Source organism: Tupaia chinensis, unplaced genomic scaffold, assembly GCF_000334495.1.
Source record: "Tupaia chinensis unplaced genomic scaffold, TupChi_1.0 Scaffold145870_1, whole genome shotgun sequence".
In the NCBI taxonomy this organism is placed as follows: Eukaryota; Metazoa; Chordata; class Mammalia; order Scandentia; family Tupaiidae; genus Tupaia; species Tupaia belangeri.
In genome coordinates this window covers 1830863-1851140 of record NW_006205727.1, presented here as the reverse complement: position 1 = coordinate 1851140, position 20278 = coordinate 1830863, and the positions used below count along the sequence as shown (strand labels likewise).

The 20278-nt window shown below is 37.3% G+C and overlaps 1 protein-coding gene across 1 annotated transcript in view; it reads right to left on the bottom strand.

Annotated features, from left to right (window-relative positions):
• The window catches only part of TMEM117 (transmembrane protein 117), a 524240-nt gene that overhangs the window by 339583 nt on the left and 164379 nt on the right, over window positions 1-20278 (bottom strand). The window lies entirely within an intron of this gene.

Sequence of the window (20278 nt, the reverse complement as noted above, 5' to 3'; positions counted from 1 at the left end):
CATCTGAAAGCTGAAGGCACGATAAGTAACGTCCAGTTGGCAGAGCTCTGTCCAGTCCATTACCCACCGCCAATCAAGGAGCATTACATTAAAAGCACTTTCATTAGATTCTACTCAGTCATCCTTGAAGGAGAAAGGAGAAATGTAGAAGTTGATGTCAAAATATACCTCTAAACTTAGAAATTTTTTTTCTACTGAAGAAGTTAAGAGAATTATCCAAAAATTGAACCATCAAGAAGAAAATGTTTAAATCCAAATCGCACCATGCATATGACCTTCGGTACATCATTCTGTCATCCTGAGTTTCACTTATCTCATCTGTTAGCTGAGAGGTCTGCTGTACAGCTGTGATACTCTGTGGTGCTCTCAAGGACATACTATGGAGATAATCAAAGGATCGGTCCTCAGAACTGGCAAATCATCATGGAATAATGTTAAAACAGAACATTGATTTCTTCCCTCATTTATTCATTCACTTCATGCTCTGTTCCATATACTGGAATGATGGAAGTGTTATATCTTTCTCAGGAAACCACACTCAGCCTACCTGCTTATTGACAGTATGTCCTTCAGATATCAAAGCCTAACAAAGTGTAGCATCTCTCTCTATACCTAACAGAAGGACTCTGGCGACCTACACTCACATGTCTTCTGTCTGTATTTGAAATTTTCCTTAATATCATTTGGAAGGCATACTGGCAATCAAGTGATAGGTCCAAAGCACTAAAAGAGAAGCCACTACCATTCATTTGGTCACTGCTAAGAAAAATTATTGAAAAGAGCAGTTTGACATGCTGTTCCTCCCCATGTGATGCAGTAAAAAGAAAACATATCTCATATAATATTTCTGACAAAGAAACAGCAACTGAATCTAATCATGAAACACATTAGATAAACTCAATTTAAGGGATATTCTACAATGTTACTGCCCTATCCTCCTTTAAAAGGTCCAGGTTATAAAAGCCTCAAGAATGGTTTAAGTTTAAAATAGACTAGGAAGATAAGATAACAATGCAATGTGTAATCCCGGATTGCATCTAGGGCTAGTAAAACAGTTCATACAATGTCATTAATGGAATAGTAGTGGAAATTTGCATGTGGACTATGGATTAACTATTAGCATTTTGTCATTCTTAAATGCCTTAATCTTTATAACAATAGTAACTGGGACATCTGAAATTTCTTCCAAAGATTGATATAGGGTTGCTGGAAAAGTCATGACTGATTTTTGCATTGAAAAATGAAAAATGCATCATGTCTTTTCCGAGAACACACTAGATAGAGATCTTATGTTTATGAACAAGAATGTTCTCATTTTTAGAAAATACAACAGTATTATTTGAGGTATATATCTAGCAATAATATTTATCTACGAGAGTATATGATAGCCTTTTTGGCCAGAACCGCCATCTTTCAGTAATTAACCAAAATGACGAACACAAAGGGAAAGATGATGAACACAAAGGGAAAGATGAGAGGCACCCAATATGTGTTCTCTAGACCTTTTAGAAAACATGGAGTTGTTCCTTTGGCAACATATATGCGAATGTACAAGAAAGTTGATATTGTAGACATTAAGGGAATGGGTACTGTTCAAAAAGGTATGCCCCACAAATGTTACCATGGCAAAACTGGAAGAGTCTACAATGTTAGCATGCTGTTGGCATTGTTGTGAACAAACAAGTTAAGGGCAAGATTCTTGCCAAGAGAATCAAAGTGCGTATTGAGCATATTAAACATTCTAAGAGCAGAGATAGCTTCCTAAAATGTGTGAAGGAAAATTACTAGAAAAAGAAAGAAACCAAAGAGAAAGGGACCTGGGTTCATCTAAAGTGCCAGCCTGTTCCACCCAGAGAAGCACACTTTGTGAGAACCAATGGAAAGGACCCTGAGCTACTGGAACCTATTCCCTATGAATTCATGGCTTGATGGGTGTTAAAAATAAACTAATCTGTGGTCTATAAAAAAAAAACAAGAGTATATGATAGGGCTGGCCCGTGGCAAGGTGATTAAGACAGCCAGGTCCCACATTCAAGGCATGGTTTGAAAACTGGCCTCAGCAACTTTAAAAACATACCAGGTGTGTGTTCATGCATGCCCCAAATCCCAATAGTTGAAGAGATGGAGGGGAAAATATTGCAATGTGACCACATTCCATGGGGGTGAAGGCGAGGAATGCTTTCACTCTCTCCCTCTCTATCATTTGGCAAGAGCATGTACCTTTGGCAAAAAAAAAGAAAAAAAAGTCAATGGTAGTAGAAATATGATAAAAATGTTAATTGCTATGTCTAGCTATTTGGGAATTTTGTGCACATTTTTACAACTTCCCTATAAATTTCAAATAAAGTGTTAATAAAATAGTTGAATATGTATTTGTCAGTCAGAGATTTGGGAACATAAAAGCATTCCATGCAGACAGGGTGCCTCCCCTCATGAGAACAGTAAAGAAACAGATAAATGAAGTAAAATAAATGAGAAATAATTATACAATTTGAAAAGTGCTATAAAAAAACCCTACAGAGCTTAACTAAGAAACAATGGAAGTGAGTGGAGAGGCTTCAGTGGAAACCACTGGCACAGAGAATAGGGAATATCTCTCAGAAGATGACTATAAGCTGAAGCATGTGGAAACCAGGGAAAAGCAACAAAGGCATATGGGATACCATGTGCTAAGGTCACGAAGTGGGGCCTCGGGTTTTTAATCACAGTCTAAACTTACAAGGAAAGATAAGAAAGACTACGGTAACAGGGCACCAAAGCAGCAGGAGTTTAAAATTAGGACAGCCTATGGAATTATTTTGGACATAAGAACATGCTTCAGACAACATAATAAATACCACTGTAGGCGGCAGGAAAACCACCACGGCGAGGAGCAAGCCAGTACTTCAGAATGAATTTTCTCACTCAAGTGAAGCAGTGAGAATAATCACAAGATCCAAAGCTGATAATCCATGTAATAACAAGGTCACTTATATTGCCACCGACTCGTCAATATGTTTTACCATGTGGAGGAATGATTACTGTCCACATTTATTTGTACCGACAGCTAAAGAATAACCAATCTAGGCACCATCTTTGCAATGGAACAAGAATAATCTGGATTATCTAAAATTCCCTCCAGAAAGATAAATAAATGCCTCCATGAAAGGATAAATAATCATTTGATTACACCAGAATTTCATAAACTCTTTGTCAAGAATTGTAGCTGTGTAATAAATCTAAATGTGGAGTTCTTTCACATATGTAATTGACAGAAGATTTGAAATACCATCTGTTAACATATTTAAACTTCAGAAATTTTCTCTAGAAATGTTCCCTTTCTCAAGGAAAGAAGACTTTTTAATATATATTTAGCAGAATAAAAAATTAGATGTTCCAAAAGGCTGCCAACAATTTTTTCTAAAATACAACATCTGAATTCACAAATTGTCCCAGAATTTCATTACTACATGTTCCTAAACTCAGAAAAGTCCTTTCAACACTATCCAATATAGCAATTATAAAAAAGAAAAACATCTCTCTTCATTCTTGTTTTCTATCCTTAAATGGGACAAATTCAATTTTAACATTTACCTATTCCTCCATGTTATTAATTTATTCAAGTAGTTTATTTTTCTAAAGATCAACAAACTGAAATTTAAATTCTGCCTACTTCCACATTAACAGAAATAGAAGTCCGACTATAATAAATATTTACTAAAAGTCAAATTCCTATCTAATTCCTTCTTCAATGAAAATCCGTATCAGATACACTTGATCGATTGCATGTCCCTTGTTTATGGCGATTAGGTGCTCTTAGAATGTATCTGTCCAAGTTGCCCTCTCTCTCACTGCTTTATTATTTTTATTATTATGCAAAACTGAGTATTTCATCATTCTACATGTATTGCTTTAACAACTTGTCACAACAACCATTTGAGCATTATAATTTTCATTCTATATAAGAGAGTACTAAAATCTAGTAAAGTGAAATTATTTGCCTAAGTTCATTCATTCAGTTACTAGGTAGTGAGTCTTATGTATGTCGTGGAATAATTTTGTCACCTCTGGTTATAACTAGAAATCTAGCTCCTAATCTGAGTAATCCAGCTGTATGTACAAGAGATCTTCAGAAAGTTTACTTAAGTATGTTTTATGAAAAACATGTATGGATTGCAAAAACTTTTGGCACCCAAAGAAACATACACACATACACACACGTATGATCTTGTTCAACTATACAAACTAAGGGTTAAAGTACTTTTTCATATATTAAGGAAATCAAGTAGAAATATAAGAAGACACTAAATACTCCCCTTGCTCTTGTTGCTTAACAACTTGCTCTCATCAGCACGTGTGATCAACCCATGCTCTTTGCCATTCGTCACAGAAATAAACACTGTGATGTGGAGAAGTGCTCCTTTCACTTCTGCCCATACAGCAATCATATTTTTATCCGATACATTTTCCAGGTCACCTTACTTTTATTTGACTTCCTTTTTCCATCAAAGACATTTCTAACGCTCAGCATATATTCTAAGTAGATGTAGCCATTGATTTCTCTTGTTTTCACTGTATTGTCTTCACTGTAACCCTATTACAGCACACCAGGCCAACTGCATACACCTTCGTATAGCCGCACTTAGCGCCAGTATGCATTGGCTCACACGGAGCAAATGTCCATAGTTCACTGTCCATTCTGATCCCACTCTACCATGCTCGTCTTCTGGAAAGGGGTTTCTGTGCTTATGTAAACAGTTTTTGGAAGCTTGAGTCCCCTTATTGCTTTCCTTCAAGCATAGTCTGTGCTTTGTTCTGTGAAGAGGCCTGGGTCCATCAGTCTAACATGAATAAAAGCATCTGGCATCACATCGAAGCCACTAAACTACAGTCTGATAATTAATCTGCTTCCTTTATCTGTAGTTTTTGATTAAATGCCAGAACTCGCTGATGTGATCCACTGTCTGATAATTAAATTTAGACAAAGACTCCTAGCTTTTTTAGTTCATCTCTGCACTGAAGTAATATTTTTGTAGCTGGCATATAATATATATGAAGGCTCTAGCTCTGTGAATCAGAAGGATCATTTTGATCATTCGAGGGCACTCTTCTTGAGCATTCTCCCCTCCTCCTTTCAAGATTTCACTGTTTGCACATTTAGAAGTTGTTTTTCACATAAATCCAGAATTATCACCTAAAGACTTAATGGCTTTTTAGAATGCAATATCACCCACTTCTAAATATCTAGCTTCTTTAATATGCTCACATCCCTCATGACCCATGTAAATGCCTTCTACAATATTTGTACTTCACTTCATTTTACTACTGAGGCATACACATACACATGAAGTATGTCTGTCTTTGCACCAGAAACACCTCAAGGAGCTGTCGCCTGATCTTATGAGTAACTTTATGAATGAGGTAGTATTGTTACCCTCAATTAACAATAAAGAAATAATAATAACGTTCAGTTTCCCCTCAGTCACCCAAGTGGGGAGGCTGGAATCTGAAGACTGAGTCAACCCTCTTAATTACACTGTGCTTTAAAGTTTATCAACTGCTTTTATATCATTTCTTTCTTCTCTCTATTGTAATAAGTCAATAAAAACAATATAAGTAGGATCATAATTATTTTACAGCTCTAAAACTGAGCCTAAGGCAGGTTAAGTGACTTGTCCAAGGGCACACAGCTAAAAAATAGTCAAAGCTTAAACTAAAGGCTTTTGACTTTAAATACATTGTTGTTTCAATCCATCATGCTGCCTTTAATGTTTACAAAAAATTACCTACTGAATTACAATCACTCACCATGAAGGAACAACAACCGCGAATGCATCAATTGTATAGATTCATTTTCTTCAAGCCCAGCAGGAACAAATCTACTTGGTTTATTATTTGTTCACAAAATGCTTATTAATCTATACAGACATATATGGGAAAATCTAAGGATTTAGGGGTTGATCAAGAAAACGGGAGGGAAAATACACTTTATGGGACGGCACATATGGTTGCAGAAAGATGGCATCCTCTCAGCAATAATACTGCCAGTGACAGTGACAGGAGATCATGGCTTACAAAGTAAATGAGGCAAGGGAGTTCCCCCTTGGAGAAGGGGGGCCAATGGGTGGTGCGGTGGTTGGGGCACTAGACTCCCCCAGGGCTGACCATGGTTCAAATCCTGAACCTGGCAGTTTACTTTCTCGCTTTCCCTTTCTCTTTCTCTCTGGCCAAATTAAATAATAATAATAATATTAATTAATTAATTAATTTAATTAAAATAATTCTTTAAAAAAGAGAAAAATTGGAGAAGGAGCTTACTTGTCTTGGTGGCATCGTTCAGCAGTAAGGGGCAAAGTGTCTGGGTCAGAGGCGTAACGTGGAGCAGGGCTTCAGGTTTTTTATAGCTAGAGTTTGTTTTCTCTATAGCGAGCTGACATTGGGTGCAGCCTATAAGATATGCAGACTCTAAAAGACTAAAAATATGCTTCTCTGCACTACATTTAAAGCTACTGGATGTGTACGAATTTGTGTTAGTGCCAGCTAGCCATCCACCTGCTATGAAAAAGCAAATATAGCGGCCAGGTAAGGCTAATATACCAGGACATCTTCAGCTCATTTGCATGACACTGTACAGATTGAAATCTAAAGACTGAAATAGAGAAGAATAATAGTTAAGTCAGTGAGTTTCCCTCCTGCTTACGTTTTTAATGAACTAGCTCATGACTTCTACCCTGTTTTCAGACTATGAACAGAAAGAAGGAAAGGTCTCGATTTTGCAAGTCTTGTGATTTCTACCACCAAACTGAGCTAGCCCCAGAAGCCATGGCAGACCTTATTTGCTTAACAAATTCATGCGTACAGTGAAAGAACAATTTTGGATTTTGTAATATCTGTGTATTACAGCCTTCACTCTGTCTTCAGCATTTTCCTGCAATGGAGTGAAGATGGGGGGCTGTGTTCTGCTTGCTAGTTAATTTGAGCAAACTGCTGACTCCTTAAAATACCCATAAAATGCTCTGACTATTGAGAACTCAGGAATGTTTATGGAACTTCTGAAGTTTACATGAACGCTTTCTAGCCCTAGGTTTAAATCAGCATTCACAAAGCCTTGATGTATGCCCAAAGACTTAAGAATATTTTCTTAAATATTAAAAAAAAAAAACCCTTAGGGTGGAAAGGCATATGTGATAATACTAGACTAGTTCCCCCAATTTATAGATAGGATAAATGCTTTCCCAAGGTCACAAAGAGAGGTGGCAGCCACTCCAGAAGTCAAGAATCCTACATTCAGAATGAGCTCTTCAGTTCTACCACTTTATAAATCCTCTACAGTTGGTCTTGCGCCAAGAGATATGTATATAGAAGGTGGATAGTATGAGCCATAACACCACTGAGTACTTCAAAATCGTATCAGAATGAGCACCATATAATACAAGAGACAAAAAATGACTCGGAGTGAATAACAATTCGGTGATAATGATATCTGAATACTGATAACACAGAATCTTATCATGCTCATTGAAAGAATTAAGTTATTTATCCTATCAAAAATGTCATTAACCTGAATATTGAATTTGATCGAAAGCCTAGAATTCTTCCATTGTGGTTTATTCTGAATTTTTAGTTCATTTTAAGATGTATAGCTAATTAAAGCTTTCTAAGGAAATGTCATCACTCACTAAAGAATTACCTATGCTACAGAGTGGTAGTTGAAAGAAGGATTTCCATTTGCTGAGTATTTTTACTAACCAATATATTCTCGTCACTTTCTATTACAAAGAGTCAACAATCAGACCTTTCACTCTGTTCAAAAGAGTTTTTTTTTTTTTTTTCAGAAGTTGGGGATTATCATACATGGCGTGATGAAAAATCAGAGAAGTTTGAGGGAATTCAAGAGTTAAATTCATAGAGCCTTTATTAAAATGCTTCTAAAACTTTCTAGAGATAGAATTCCCTCTTTGGATAATTAGGAATATAAAAGAAAGACTTCAACATGTGTGTAAGTATCAAAGGCATCACTCAGTTTATAATCTACACATATTTACACTGATTAATGAAGCTACCAACTGAAATAAATTAATCAGAAATTATTTATTAAAAAATATTAACTAAAACTTGAAATAATGATATTTAACTTAAACTTCCTTATCTAAATGTCTTTATCCTGAAGAAGAAAAAAGAGAAGGATGAGGAAAACAAGGAGGAAGAAGAGAAGAGGAGAAATGTTTCATGAAGACAGATCAGACCAAGTAGCAAAAGGTCCAGGTCTTGGTCCTCACGCAAATACTTGCTAACTCTGCAAATGTGGATGAGCTACGACCCTCTCAGAGCCTCCATGCCTACCTCTGTCACCCTCTCAGGGACACTGTGGGCGCATGTGCTTCTGGGCAGCAAGAACAGTTGTTGTTCTGTCTGGCTGTCCAGGGAAATATGACTGTTGTTCAAGGTGTGTCTAAGAGGATCTTTGACTCAGATTTTCCCATGCATCCCCTTCTGGGAAAATGATGAATCTGATTACAGCAGAGAGCTTGTCACAAATGTGTTCAAAAAATGAGGGCTATTCATCAGAAAGCTCCACCCCCAAATAGTCTTGCATATAAAAATACAATTAAGGGACCAGCAGATGTCATAGTAATTACATCACTGGACTGTCACATGACTGACTGAGGTTCAAGTCCCAGACCTACTGTCTTCAAAATCACGCCAGTTGAGTGTGTGTGCATGTCCATGATCCCAGGAAGAAGAGAGAATAGAGGAGAAGGGATTACATATGGCCAACCCCCCGGTGCTGATTTCTCATCTTCCCTCTTCCTGTGTCTGTCTCCCTCTCCAGTGAGTGCATGTGCCCTAAGGCCAAAAAAATTTTTAAAAACTCTTTAAAAAAATCAATTAAAACAAAAATAATGCCACAGGCATTTTAAATACATAAATCTCTTCCTTCCCTGACCTCTGCCCAGAACTGAGACAGAACTGAGAACCATTGACTTAGATGAATCCTACTAATGGTTAAGTGCAGTTGCAAGAGTAAATTATCAAGAGCACCTTCTAGATAAAATAACTGATAGGTCCTAGGAGTTGTTTCATAATAGCAGAAGTCTCTATTCATGGAACAACTAATTGAATAAAAAGAACAAAGGGTTAGTTTCATAATCTAAGAAATGTAAGTTTTTTTAATTAATTTTTTTTAAAGAGAGATTTTTTGCTATAAGGTAAATGCACTCACTGGAGAGACAGACAAAAAGTGAGAAATCACCCCCAAGGGGGATGGCCACACCACAATCCCTTCTCTTCCAATCTCCTCTTGAGATTTTGGATCCCCACGCACATGCACCTGTGTGAGTTTTAAACCGCTGGATCTGAGATGCAAACAACCCCCCAACTATGTTGGAGTCCAGCAAAGTAACCATTGTGCTATCTGTTGTAACATCAAAATGTAACATTTTAAAAATAACTAAATTACCATGACTCTTTCTAACATATTAAACATATTTAAAAGTCTTTCAAATAAGTTTTAACTAATCCAGGGTTCAACCAAAGTCTTAGAAAAGTGTTGAGAGTGTATGGGTTTATTGTATGCTTAGAACTCTAACAAATTCAGTACAAGATTCCGTTCGACCTTTTCATAAAGCATACGGATCGTTTTCAAATGATCTGAGAAAAAATTCAAAGCTTAGAAAAGAAGCACAGGATATAATGAATCCCTTGAATGAAAGTGTCCTTTCTTTTCTTTAGTTAGTAAAGATTTACCTTTTGTAACCATTTCGGAAAAAGAGTTGACTAGGGTTAGTGTAATTCCCTAGTTTTGATGTTTGCTGTCTAAATTCAAGACAAAGGCAGAAAAAGGTTGTGTCTGGGCACAGCTGCAACACACAGCATGAAATGAACCCCAGCAGAGTGGCCTCGCCACCAAGAGCAGCAGCACATACCAAATTGGGAGTGATTAATGCGTGATGCACCAACTAGATAGTCTAATTAAATAACGGTGGTTAATTACTAATTAGTATGTGACTTATGTAGATAGAAGCACTTACACTTGTCAGATGGTAAAAAGAACATTGAAAAATATCAAAGCTCTGTCATTTCAACATTCTATTTAAAAATGATGCTTCAGAAAGGGTTTATTTTTTTACTATCCTTTATAGAGCCAAAACACATATCAAAGAACTTGTTTTATTTTTCTAAATTTGTCCTCATTCCATTTAAGTAATAATGTTATCTTTGATGCCACGAAAGTCTATAAAGCTTACAATATTTTGAAGTGTGTGGGTGGGTGATATAGTTCCTCTTACCATTTAAACAACAGCGTATCTGAAATGTATCCCCTACTAATCAGCTGGACACATTTGGTTCTCATGTCTTACATGTTTATTAACTGCATATCTGTGAAACTCTAGTTTCAGCTAAATATTGTTGCACTTAGCCAATCCAATGACAAACACTCAGAATATGCAGATCTGCTTTCCATGTGATTCACAGTCATTGGTCCTGGGGGGAGGCTAAAGAGGGGACCCAGTAGAATCTGGGGGCCAGGAGAATCTGAGTCATACTTTGGGAAATTATGTAAGATTTGTATCCACGACTATAAGACCTGGTATTTCTTTTTCTTATTCTTGCATCTATAGCGAAAAAAAATACAGTCTGTCTCTTCATTATCATCCCCCTCCCCAAAAAAAAAAGAAAAAAAGAAAAGCTTGAGATGGTATATTGATGCCAACCTTTACTTTTAATTTTTTTATCATATAAAACACATACACATGCACAGCAAAGCTTTGTTCTCTTATGGAAAGTGTAAATGGAAATATTATAAGCATATTCCAAAATGGGCAAATTAGATCAATACTCATCTTTACTGAAAATTGTATTTTATACCCAACCTGAAAAAACATCTAATAATACTTTTCCTATCTCCTTGGTGACAGTACCACATTTGTGTCCTTAAAACAAAACCCACAAATAAAAGACAACACTAACATTACAACACATTCTCCTGAAAGGAAGCTTGAGGAAGACCTAATGCATAGTTTATCGGTGTGTGGACAGAATAATACCTTCATCAGAATCATGGAAGATTCTTATTCAAAATGCACTTCTGGGACCAGCAGGTGGGGTGGTGGTTAAGGGTGCTGGACTTCAACATGGCCGACTGCTGTTCAAGTCCCAGACTTGGCGGCTTCCTTTCTCACCTTCTCTCTCTGTGTCCCTCTCTGGTCAAAGAGAAAAAGGAGGGGGGGAAGGACAGAGAGAGAGAGAGAGAGAGAGAGAGAGAGAGAAAGAAAGAAAGAAAGAAAGAAAGAAAGAAAGAAAGAAAGAAAGAAAGAAAGAAAGAAAGAAAGAAAGAAAGAAAGAAAGAATTATTTTTTAAGAAAATGCACTTTCTGGGTCTCCTGCCCATCTCTGGGAATCTGTGTTTCTGACAATCATACCCGGGTTTACCTGAAGCAACCTGGCTTATGTGGTTTACGGTGCTCAGGAGTACACCTGATAGTTTTCATCAACCACACACCTTCAGGCGCTTTAGCAACCATTCACCTCCACCTTCTTCTCTTGCACTGATCAGAAAAAAGCAAACTGTGATTTTTTAAAATGTATTTATTTATTTTTACTTTCCCCAAAGACAAAAGAGAAGGATGGCTAGAAATCAGAAGGAGGAATTAACTGTCAAGTCATGTTTTGTTTCCTATTTAGTTTAAAATACTCAGGGATTGAAATGCAGACAAATGTAGTAAAATCCCTAAAGGGAAAAAAAAATTGATAATACAAAAACAGTAATTAAATTAGGGCAAAGAATTGGGAAGAGAGAAGGAGAAAGGAAGACCCATTCTTAGGCTTTGTGGCCAAGGCAGGTCAGATCCGCCAAGGAAGTGGGTGAGTGAATTCCCACTATTCTCCCTGGTCCTGGGAAGCATAGCGCTCAGAATGGATGAACAGCTTCAAACAGAATCAGGACATCAGACTGTCTCTTAAAAGACAGCAAAGAAGCAAAAAAGCATACCAAATAGCATCAGGTGGAGAAGCAGAGGTGGTACGAGAAAGTGGTCATCAGAAAGCCAAGCGAGCTCTAGGGGAACAGAAGTGAGATCCTGCAAACCCCACCTGCCAAGTCAGAAGGGAACTGGAAGGAGGAGCTGGTGTTGTCAATCTCATTGAAAAGGGAGATCCACACATGAACAGTTCATCCTTAGCTACATCTGACACATTCTTGTTTTTAAGGGACGGAGATCACAATTTTGTATTAACAAGCGACTAGGCTTCTGTAATTAAACCACTCCTTTCCAATTAAATTTTTTAAAAACCTCTACATTCTTACTTTTTAAACTCCACTATATTTAAATAAGTTGTGTAGCTTCATTAGAGTTTTGCTTCTATGATTGTTTTTACCTTTATATAGCAAACAAATCTGAGTTACAATGTTTTTACAAAACTATCAGCTTAACTTAGGCATGTACTAGTATTTACTTTATTGTTTTTTTGAGAAAAATGCTTTCTGAATTCTGAAGAAGTAATTTATAAAACAAATTTTTAGATTAGTAAATATGAGTAATTGAGGATTTCCTGTATAAATTCTGGCAAGTTCTATCTTCTACTGAGCTATCTTTGGTGCAATTGTTTATCCACACTGCCCTCTAATGGTTTTAGTTCTTATTTCAACACAGACAAAAAGATCTATGAGGAAACCTTTTCATATTATGAGATGAATTCATGTAAGAGACTTGAAACATTATAAGAATTTTAAATCTTGAAAATACTGAGAAATATTATTTGAGCTAATTACACAGTTAAATATTAATCACTGTTCACTGATCATGGCACAAAAGATGTAAGTTCTTTGAGGAATCAATAAATGGAGGCCTTCCTGGGCTTTGTTCTTTACAAATTAAGGCATCCATATGAATTCAGTAATGAATAATTTGACAGTTTATTTTTATTATTATTTAAACTTTCTTTTTCTTTTCTTTCTGTTTAAAGTCCAGCTTCCTCTTTTAGATGCGACCTTATTCCTAGATAGGTGCTATAGCCAGTAATAGAGTAATAACAACCAAAAAGAAAAAAAAAAAATCCATGTAACTTCATCATTTGTGTCCAAAATCTCAAATCTCTCATTTCTACACTATCAGTTTAGTCTCCAATTTTTTCCCCCTGAACTGAGCTGCTAAGGTGTTTCAGATGTTTCTGAACAAACAAAACTTCGAAAGTGAGGCTATAATAGGAATTACAGCTGGCTTTATGCTTTCTCAGGCTAGATCCAAGGTAATTTACTTTTAGCTTAATTAAATTACATTATTTTCACCTACTCATCACAGGACATGACAAAAACACAATACAAAAAAAAAAAAATAGAGGTTCTAAGGAAAGATCAGAGTAAGGAGAACAAAGAAGATGAGGAAAAAAGAAAAGTGCCAACATAAAAGCACAACAATAAGACAAAGTAGTGAATAGTAATAACTGAAATATGGAGGGAAAGTGTCCATTTCCCCTGCTGTATCTAGATGATTAACCATAATGTATGGAGAAGTACACAACCTGATGGATTGGGTACCGTAACACATCTTTTGATCATGCATAGACCTTCTTACACTTAACCAAATAATGTAAGGTAGAAAGTTGGCGGTGATACACTGACGTGGTTTTCAAAGTGCTATCCTGGAGCCAAGAATATCAGAATCACCTGGCAACTTGTTAGAAATTGCCAGGCCCCATCCTGGATTTTTCTACCGCGAGTTCATAGTCTGTCTGGGAAAAGAAACTACATTATTCACAATAAATCAGTATCTCAGCAGCCCGAGGTCTTCATCATCTGTGCATTGTGGGCCTCACCTTCCTCATCTTTTCATTCTCTGATCCTTCCCATTTCAATCCCAAGACCTCCTCAAATCTACTACGGCACTATGGGCATACCAGTCTCAGCGGCAAGGGGAAAAATGGTGCAGTTATTCTCTGCACCACTAAGTTCACTTTGTGAGCTTGCCTTGGCCCAACTGTATGCCTCTGCCGACTACCTGCATCTGCATCTGCTTCTGCTCTACTGCTCCTCTGCTATGGGCAGATGAGGGCCTTCTGAACATGGCGTGCCACCTCCCAGGATTCACACAGTGAGGAAAACAAGCATCTTCCTTTCTCTAAGGCCCATAACTATATTTGAGGTGTCTATTGTTCTCCCTAGACAGCACCTTTTTTTCATTTTTTAATTTTTTTTTACATTTTTCCACAAACATTTATGTTATATATAAGAAAATGTTAACTCATACTCCATAGTTCTTGACAGTCAATAAACAACTTTCAAAATTTCAAAATACTGAATTTTAAAGATAATGTTCAAAATATTTCCTATTATTTTGTATAATTTTTGTTTGTGACTCTATAACAACAGAAACAATATGGTTTTAAATATTTTTTGAGAAAATATGTACATGTCAACTATGCAAATTGCTGAAAAGCAAATGCCCAGCACACTAGTCACACATAAACCTTCTCAATTCAGCCCTGCCCAAGTATTCTGTGATATACCTTCTGCTAGCAAAGATCAGTCTCTTTTTCGTCCTTCCAAGTCTTTCTCAAAATACTCCTCTGGTGTGGTTGCTCTTTTGCAATCTCTACTGATTTTCCAGCCCAATGCTGGGCTGGAAAAGTCCAGGTTATTTCATGTTATAAATGCTCTCATGTATCTTCTCTAATCCTCTTTGCAGGCAGGACTATTTATGGTACCAGGCCATCCTTCTAAGAGCTTCTGTTAGCTTACTTGAGATCCACCTTAGTTCCATAGTTTCCTGATTAATCTTCAGATATGACATTCCAGTCAAAACCCTGTCCAAAAATGAGTATTTCTAATTTCTGAATCAATGCAACAAACATTATTGAACTTACATGAATAACCCTTCTGCCACAAAATAAGAATATTCCCAAATATTTTCCAATTCCAGGGGGGGTCAGGAAGGAAGAAAAGTTTATGTTTCCATTTGAAGAAGCAAACAAGAAAAATATATTAACATATTGCTGAACCTATCAACAACTCAAAAGAAAGTAAACTGTTTAAATTGGAAAAATAAAGCATAATAAAAAAATCAGTAATGTTTTACTCAAAAGTCATAAAATTCTATTTCGCCAGTTCAGTCTTATGTTCAAACTCTCTTCTGTTGAATATGCAGTGTTTTTGTGGTCTAATCTTTCCATTTAAATCCTGGAAGTTAACATTCTCCATTGTTACTGATATTTCTTATCCCTAGCATTAAATTGGCCGTTTTCTTGGTTGCCTTTTGTTCTCTTATTTCTGTACGTGTCTTTAGTTTTACTGGTTGAGCACTCCTTTTGGAAGTTCTTGAAGAGTGGGTCTGCTACTGGCAAATTTGTTCAGGTCTTGTTTATCTGAGAATGTTTTTATTCTTTCTTTCCATATGAAAGATAATCATGTTGGGTATAGTTTTCTTGGTTGAAACTGTTTTTCACTCAACACTTTGAATATATTTTCCCATTCTCTCCTTGCTCGCATTGTTTCTGATGAGAGGTCTGAGGTTAGCGTGATAGGATAGCCTTTATAAGTAACCTGATGTTTCTCTCTTGCCAATTTTAGTATCTTGTCTTTTTCTGTAGATTTGACCAGTCTGGCTACGATGTGCTTTGGAGAAGATCTTCTTGGGTTGATTCTATTAGGGGTCCTTTGTATTTCTTGGGTCTGAATATCTGAATGCCTCTTTAGATTTGGAAAGTTTTCTCCCATGATTTCATGGAATAGATTATCTATGCCTTTATTAGTTCCCTCACCTTCTGGGATACCAATTATCTGAATGTTTGGGCACTTAATGCTGTCTAGTATTTCTTGGATAGTATTCTCTTTTTTTTTTTTTTGGTTATTTTCTCAGTTTCTTTGGTTGTTTTATCTAGCTCAGAGGTTTTGCTTTCAACATCTGAGATTCGATTTTCTGCATGGACTAATCTTCTTTTAATAATTTTGAGGCACATTTTGATTTCTTGAAGGGCAGCCTTCATCCCTAAAAGCTCCATTTGATTCTTTTTTATGGTGTGTATTTCCTCTTTCAGATCATGAAAGAACTTCACCACCTCCTGGAACTCGTCTCTTTTCTCTAGCATCTTTCAAAGTTCATTATCTCTCAGCTATTGCATCTTGTTTAATTTTGTCACTAGGTATATTCTGAAGTCTTTATCAGACCTTTCCATGAATTCTACTGCACTGTCTGTAGATGATGAGGTATTGTTATTTTCCCTTAGGGAAGAGATATTTTCTTGGTTTCTCATGTTTCTTGTTCCTCTGTGGTTGTTTCTGGTCATTCTGTAACAAAATCTCTTCTCTATAATGCTTAGTAGCATGGTATCAACAGTAAGACTAAGAGTTAGATTTATAGAAAGAAATTTCTTCGCCAAAGCAGGAGGTTCAATAAGTGTTGAGAATTTCAATGACTCTAAAAAAATTCAGATGCTTGGCTACTATGCACCAAGACCTATCTAGACATTAAGTGTGTGGAGAGTGAAGCTTAAAGTAAGAAAGGTTAAAAAATATAAGCAAAAAGGGACCAGCAGTTAGCATAATGGTTATGTCGCTGGTCCCCCACATAGTTGACAGAGGTTCGAGTCCCGGACCCGGTGGCTTAAACTCATGCCAGGCACGTGTACATGCGTGCCCAAGATCCCGAGAGGAGAATGGAGGAGAAGGGATTGCGGCGTGGCCATCCCCCCTGGGGGGTGATTTCTCGCTTTCTGTCTCTCTGTCTCTCTCTGTCTGTCTGGCAAGCGCACGTGCCCTATAGCAAAAACCTCTCCAAAAAAAAGAAAAAATATATATATAAGCAAAAAGAAAAAAAATTAGGAAAATACTACCAAAAAAGAGAAAAAATAAAAACGAACATACCAGGACGCGCCTCAGCTTTAAAATGGCTTCTGAAATTAACATGTAAAAGAAAAGGCCCAAGCTGAGGAGAGATGCTTGAAAAATAAAAAAGAAAAAGTTACAAAATTAAAGGGAGAGAGAATGTGAGACAGACAGACAGCCAGAGACAAAGAGAAGACGGAGGTCGTCCTACTTTATCTGAAAATTTGGGGAGTCTAGGAGATGGACTTAGAGCATGGCTTCCCTGAACACACCAGGACACACCTCAGTATTAAAATGGCTTCTTGTCTGAATATTTTGGGAGTCTCTAGACTGCTACCTTAAAAGTTCATTGAGTATAAAACCCTCTCTCTATTTCCAGTTTCCAGTACAATGTATAAGGAGTTTAAAAGCTGCCACCCCATACTAACAGCAAGTAGAAAGTTGAACAAACTGAAAAAAACAACTTTTCCTAGACCTGTCAGTGAAGTGCGATCACAGTGCAAATCACTGCACCAAAAATTGTACCGACAAGTAGGCAGATATCAAGCTCTGTGGTTTGGATAGCAGTTTATACCCCGAGGTTTCATGTTTTGGAATTAGGATCTCCCCCCGTCTTCCCTCTCTCTCCCCCGAAACCCATGTTAGACATTCTATCTTAAGTGAAAACTTAATTCTTCAATGGTGTTCTAGGGTGGGGCCTTGGGCTGCAATGATATCAAGACAGCCCTCCCATGTGTATTTACAGAGAGGAAATGAAGCAAAGAAAAGGGAATGCCACACAGACAATTCTCTGCTCTGTTAAAAGTTCTGCCTTCTGATATTTTGTGATGCCTGTGGACTTCACAATCACCCAAACTGTGAGTCAGAATAAACACCTATTGTATTAAATTTACCCAGTGTCAGGTATTTCTGTTAGCAACACAAAAATTAAGCACCAAGTATCACAACATACCAAAGCAGAAAGCTGTGAGCAGAAACCTTCACAGAAACCAGGGAAAACCTGTACTGCCATTGATAAACCTGTACTGCCATTGATAAAAGCTTAGGGTAAACAAATCTGAGAATTAAAAATTCCAGAGGGAACCCACTCATGAGAAACCCGCACACTTTTGAGTTTTACCCCCAGGTCTTCACAATGACTGTCAGAGAAAAATTCCCTAATGCTTTCAGCAGAGGGAAGAGAAAAGAAATATTTAAAATACACAAGAGTATTGTGTTCTTCACAAGGCTTGACCTTAAAGAAAATTATTTTGTAGGAACTCAACCTCCTAAGATTTTGTCAAAGCCTTGTGTATCAGAAGAAAGGAGAATACTCATTTCCAGCTCTCTCAAGCCACTCTATCCCACCTAAAGTGGTGGTGTTGGGATACTAAGGAATACAGGTAAAGTCCACATTCCAGGGGTACAGTCACACCCAAAGGTTGTGACCTAATCGTAGGGTAACAGAACATTTCCGCTATCTACACATTTTTTTCTTTTATTAAATTTATTTTTTATTATTTTTAATACATTCAATTGCTGTATATCATTTAGCTCATAGAGAGAATTTACCCAACATGAAACACACCTCAGATCAGTCCAGGTGAGAATACTGTACATGTAATCATCAACAGGTGATAAACCATTTCTGTGTCCTACAAATGTATTCTCTATTTTTCTCCCTAATTTCCTCCCCTACACTCTTCCCCTCTCTCACCCTCCTTCCACACTGTCTCCAGTGTCCATAACTATTTTCAATGCTTTTATTGTCTCCAATATTTCAGTCTCTACCACAGAGTGTGGAGAGTTGGTATATATTAAGTGGAGACATACAATGTCTCTATTTCATAGCCTTACTTCACTCAGCAATAAATCTATATCCATCCACTTTCTATCAAATGTCAGGGTCTTGTTGTTTTTTATGGCTGAATAGTATTCCATGGAGTATATGTGCTACACTTTTTCAATCCACTCATCTCTTCATGAACATTTGGTTGGTTCCATGTCTTAGCAATTGTGAATAATGCCACAATAAACATAGATGGGCAAGCAATTTTCTGACTGAGCATTCTCCTGTCCTTTGGGTAAATTTGTATATATATTTAATCTTTGCCATTCTGACAGGGGTTAAGTGGTATCTCATTGTGGTTTTAATCTGCATCTCCCTTATGATGAGGGATGTTGATGATTTTTCATATGCTTTTTGACTGTTTATGTGTCTTCCTTAGAGAGTTTTTTTGTTCAGCTCATTTTCCCATCTTTTCATTGGGTTAATCATATTTTTTTTAGGGGGGGGGGTAAGCCGCTTGAGTTTCCTGTGTATTCTGGTTTATCAGTCCCTTATCTGAGGCATATTCTCCCATTCTGAGGGTTGTCAATTCACACCAATTACTGTGTCTTTTGCTATGCAGAAACTTCTTAATTTGATGTAACCCATTTGTTTTGGGGATTATTGTCTATGCTTTGGGGGTCTTATTTAAAAGTCTTTACCTTCTCTAGTGTCTCACAGAGTTTCCCACTAGTGGTTTTATAGTTTGAGGCCTTAAGTTTAGGTATGTGGTACATATTCAGTTTATTTATGTTAATGGTGGAAGATGAGTATCTAGTTTCATCTTTCTGCAGGCAGATACCTAGTTTTTCCAGCTTTTTTTCTTTATTAAAGTTTATTTATTTTTCCCATGAGCAAGAGAGAGAGAGAAAGAGAAAGAGAGATAGTACCTCCAATAGGGTCTCATCACCATAATCCACCCCTAGGTTCAGCCAGCCCTCAATCATAGGTATGTGTATGCCTGGTGTACTCAGAGAAGTTTCTGAATGCAAACCTGGGTCCCTCCCAGGAAAGTCACATTGTAGCATGGTGACATCATCTAGCCCTTGCCCCATACATCTTACCACTGCATCATCAAAGACCTATTTATAGCAGTTCCTTCTACCTAGAAACATCATGTCTGTCTTCAAATAAAAAATTACAAAACATACTAAAAAGCAGAAGACATTTTTAAAAGTTTTTTTAAAACATTTATTGGGAACCAGCAGTTAGCATAATGACTATGTCGCTGGACTCCCACGTAGTTGACAGCGGTTCACGTCCTGGACCCGGTGGCTTAAAACTCACGCCGGGCACGTATGCGTGCGTGCCCAAGATCCCGAGAGGAGAATGGAGGAGAAGGGATTGCGGCGTGACCATCCCCCCTGGGGGGTGATTTCTCACTTTCTGTCTCTATGTCTCTCTCTGTCTGTCTGGCGAGCGCACGCACCCTAAAGCGAAAAATCTCTCAAAAAAAAAATTTTATTTATTTATCTACTTTTTTGTTGTGCTTTTTGGGCCACCAGGTCCAGGACTTGAACTGTGGTCAGTCATGTGGGAATCCAGCACCTCAACCACCACGCCACCTGCCAGCCCCTTATTATAATTATTTTAACCTCTGTTATGGGGTGTGTGGGCTCTTCCGCGAGAGACAGATAGAGCACGAAAGCGACGGATAACCTCCCAAGAAGGAG